Below are 5,098 nucleotides of genomic sequence, written 5' to 3'. Positions count from 1 at the left end.
CCTATCTCACCTTTCAATGATGTGACTATTTCATCTATCAATGACGGTCTATCTTACCTTTCAATGATGTGACCATTTCATCTATCAATGATGGCTCATCTAACTTTTCAATCATATGACCATTTCATCTATCAATGATGGCCCATTTTTCATTTCAATCATGTGACCATTTCATCTATCAATGATGGCCCACCTTACCTTTCAATCATGTGACCATTTCATCTATCAATGATGGCTCATCTAACCTTTCAATCATGTGACCATTTCATCTATCAATGATGGCACATCTTACCTTTCAATCATGTGACCATTTCATCTATCAATGATGGCTAATCTAACCTTTCAATCATGTGACCATTTCATCTATCAATGATGGCCCATCTTACCTTTCAATGATGTGACCATTTCATCTATCAATGATGGCCCATTTTAACTTTCAATCACGTGACCATTTCATCTATCAATGATGGCCCGTCTAACCTTTCAATGATGTAACCATTTCATCTATCAATGATGGCTCATCTAACCTTTCAATGATGTGACCATTTCATCTATCAATGGTGGCCCATCTTACCTTTCAATGATGTGACCATTTCATCTATCAATGATGGCCCATCTTACCTTTCAATGATGTGACCATTTCATCTATCAATGATGGCCCATCTTACCTTTCAATGATGTGACCATTTCATCTATCAATGATGGCCCATCTTACCTTTCAATGATGTAACCATTTTATCTATAAATGATGGCCTATATTACCTTTCAATAATGTGACCATTTCATCTATAAATGATGGCCCATCTTACCTTTCAATCACGTGACCATTTCATCTATAAATGATGGCCTATCTCACCTTTCAATGATGTGACTATTTCATCTATCAATGATGGCCCATCTTACCTTTCAATCACGTGACCATTTCATCTATCAATGATGGCCCGTCTAACCTTTCAATGATGTAACCATTTCATCTATCAATGATGGCCCATCTTACCTTTCAATGATGTGACCATTTCATCTATCAATGATGGCCCATCTTACCTTTCAATGATGTGACCATTTCATCTATCAATGATGGCCCATCTTACCTTTCAATCACGTGACCATTTCATCTATCAATGATGGCCCGTCTAACCTTTCAATGATGTAACCATTTCATCTATCAATTATGGCCCATCTTACCTTTCAATGATGTGACCATTTCATCTATCAATGATGGCCCATCTTACCTTTCAATGATGTGACCATTTCATCTATCAATGATGGCCCATCTTACCTTTCAATGATGTAACCATTTTATCTATAAATGATGGCCTATCTTACCTTTCAATAATGTGACCATTTCATCTATAAATGATGGCCCATCTTACCTTTCAATCACGTGACCATTTCATCTATAAATGATGGCCTATCTCACCTTTCAATGATGTGACTATTTCATCTATCAATGATGGCCTATCTCACCTTTCAATGATGTGACTATTTCATCTATCAATGACGGTCTATCTTACCTTTCAATGATGTGACCATTTCATCTATCAATGATGGCTCATCTAACTTTTCAATCATATGACCATTTCATCTATCAATGATGGCCCATTTTTCATTTCAATCATGTGACCATTTCATCTATCAATGATGGCCCACCTTACCTTTCAATCATGTGACCATTTCATCTATCAATGATGGCTCATCTAACCTTTCAATCATGTGACCATTTCATCTATCAATGATGGCACATCTTACCTTTCAATCATGTGACCATTTCATCTATCAATGATGGCTAATCTAACCTTTCAATCATGTGACCATTTCATCTATCAATGATGGCCCATTTTTCATTTCAATCACGTGACCATTTCATCTATCAATGATGGTCCAACTAACCTTTCAATCATTTGACCATTTTATCTATCAATGACGGCCCATCTTACCTTTCAATCATGTGACCATTTCATCTATCAATGATGACCCATTTATCCTTTCAATCATGTGACCATTTCATCTATCAATGATGGCTCATCTTTCCTTTCAATCATTTGACCATTTTATCTATCAATGATGGCTGTAAATGATGTGTTCACTTCATTTGTCAATGGTATGTTCACTTCACTGGCCAATGATGTGTTCATTTCATCTGTAAATGTTGTGTTCATTTCATCTGTCAATAATGGCCATCTTACCTGTTAATGATTTGTCCATTTCACCTGTAAATAATGTGTTCACTTCGCTGGTCAATGATGTTTTCATTTCATCTGTAAATGTTGTGTTCATTTCATGTGTCAATGATGGTCATCTTACCTGTTAATGATCTGTTCATTTCATCTGTAAATGATGTGTTCACTTCACTTGTAAATGATGTGTTCATTTCATCTGTAAATGTTGTGTCCATTTCATGTGTCAATGATGGCCATCTTACCTGTTAATGATCTGTTCATTTCACTTGTCAATGCTGTGTTCACTTCACTTGTAAACGATGTGTTCATTTCATCTGTAAATGTTGTGTCCATTTCACATGCCAATGATGGCCATCGTACATGTTAATGATTTGCCCATTTCACCTGTAAATGATATGTTCACTTCACATGTAAATGATGTGTTTATTTCATCTGTAAATGTTGTGTCTAATTCACGTGCCAATGGTGGCCATCTTACCTGTTATTGATTTGTCCATTTCACCTATAAATGATGTGTTCACTTCACTTGTAAATGATGTGTTCATTTCATCTGTAAATGTTGTGTTCATTTCACATGCCAATAATGACCATTTCACCTGTTAATGATTTGTCCATTTCACTTGTAAATGATGTGTTCACTTCACTTGTAAATGATGTGTTCATTTCATCTGTAAATGTTGTGTCTATTTCATGTGTCAATAATGGCCATCTTACCTGTTAATGATTTGTCCATTTCACCTGTAAATCATGTGTTCACTTCACTTGTAAATGATGTGTTCATTTCATCTGTAAATCTTGTGTCTCTTTCATGTGTCAATAATGGTCATTTTATCTGTTAATGATTTGTCCATTTCACCTGTAAATGATGTGTTCACTTCACTTGTCAATGGTGTGTTCATTTCATCTGTAAATGTTGTGTCTATTTCATGTGTCAATAATGGCCATCTGACCTGTCAATGATTTGTTCATTTCACCTGTAAAAGATGTGTTCACTTCACTTGTAAATGATGTGTTCATTTCATCTGTAAATGTTGTATCTATTTCATGTGTCAATAATGGCCATCGTACATGTTAATGATTTGCCCATTTCACCTGTAAATGATGTGTTCTCTTCACTTGTAAATGATGTGTTCATTTCACTTGTAAATGATGTGTTCATTTCATCTGTAAATGTTGTGTCTAATTTACGTGCCAGTGGTGGCCATCTCACCTGTTAATGATTTGTTTATTTCACTTGTCAATGATGTGTTCATTTCATCTGTAAATGTTGTGTTCATTTCATCTGTAAATGTTGTGTTCATTTCACGTGCCAGTGGTGGCCACCTTACCTGTTAATGATTTGTCCATTTTACCTGTAAATAATGTGTTCACTTCACTGGTCAATGGTGTGTTCACTTCACTTGTAAATGATGTGTTCATTTCACTTGTAAATGATGTGTTCATTTCACTTGTAAATGATGTGTTCATTTCACTTGTAAATGATGTGTTCATTTCATCTGTAAATGTTGTGTCTAATTCACGTGCCAGTGGTGGTCATCTTACCTGTTAATGATTTGTTTATTTCACTTGTCAATGGTGTGTTCATTTCACTTGTCAATGATGTGTTCATTTCATCTGTAAATGTTGTGTTCATTTAATCTGTAAATGTTGTGTTCATTTCACGTGCCAGTGGTGGCCACCTTACCTGTTCATGATTTGTCCATTTTACCTGTAAATAATGTGTTCACTTCACTGGTCAATGGTGTGTTCATTTCATCTGTGAATGTTGTGTCCATTTGACGTGTCAATAATGGCCATCTAACCTGTTAATGATTTGTCCATTTCACCTGTAAATGATGTGTTCGCTTCACTTGTAAATGGTGTGTTCACTTCACTTGTAAATGATGTGTTCATTTCACTTGTAAATGATGTGTTCATTTCATCTGTAAATGTTGTGTCTAATTCACGTGCCAGTGGTGGCCATCTTACCTGTTAATGATTTGTTTATTTCACTTGTCAATGGTGTGTTCATTTCACTTGTCAATGATGTGTTCATTTCATCTGTAAATGTTGTGTTCATTTCACGTGCCAGTGGTGGCCATCTAACCTGTTAATGATTTGTCCATTTCACTTTTCAATGGTGTGTTCACTTCACTGGTCAATGATTTGTTCATTTCATCTGTAAATGTTGTGTCTATTTCACGTGCCAGTGGTAGCCATCTTACCTGTTAATGATTTTTCCATTTTACCGTAAATGACGTGTTCACTTCACTGGTCAATGGTGTGTTCATTTCATCTGTGAATGTTGTGTTCATTTCACGTGCCAGTGGTGGCCATCTTACCTGTTAATGATTTGTCCGTTTCACCTGTAAATGATGTGTTCATTTCATCTGTAAATGTTGTGTCCATTTCACGTGCCAGTGGTGGCCATCTTACCTGTTAATGATTTGTCCATATCACTTGTCAATGATGTGTTCACTTCACTGGTCAATGGTGTGTTCATTTCATCTGTAAATGTTGTGTCCATTTCACGTGCCAGTGGTGGCCATCTTACCTGTTAATGATTTGTCCATTTCACCTGTAAATGTTGTGATCATTTCATTTGCACATTGTGCGTAATTTCTTCCTGTAAATAACGTACATAAAATTAAAACTAAAAAATGAATATATACAGACACGGAGGCAACAAGTAAATAGCTGTCGAAATGATGGGACAGAAGCCCACAAACTAAGAACTTATGAATTATTTAAACATGAACTTTATCTTAAAAATTATGTAAAAGACATTAAATACTTCTATCTGTCAAAATTTCGTCTACGTGATCATGAAATGGAACTACGGAGAAGGGGAAAACCTAAAATTTAAGCTGAAAACCGACTATGCGGAAATGTGAAAAGGGTGAGGCACAGTACATTATGAAGAACATTTTAGACTGTAC

Source organism: Saccoglossus kowalevskii, chromosome 9 (genome assembly GCF_978046115.1).
Source record: "Saccoglossus kowalevskii chromosome 9, keSacKowa6.1, whole genome shotgun sequence".
NCBI lineage: Eukaryota > Metazoa > Hemichordata > Enteropneusta > Harrimaniidae > Saccoglossus > Saccoglossus kowalevskii.
Note: the sequence above shows the minus strand (reverse complement) of the source record.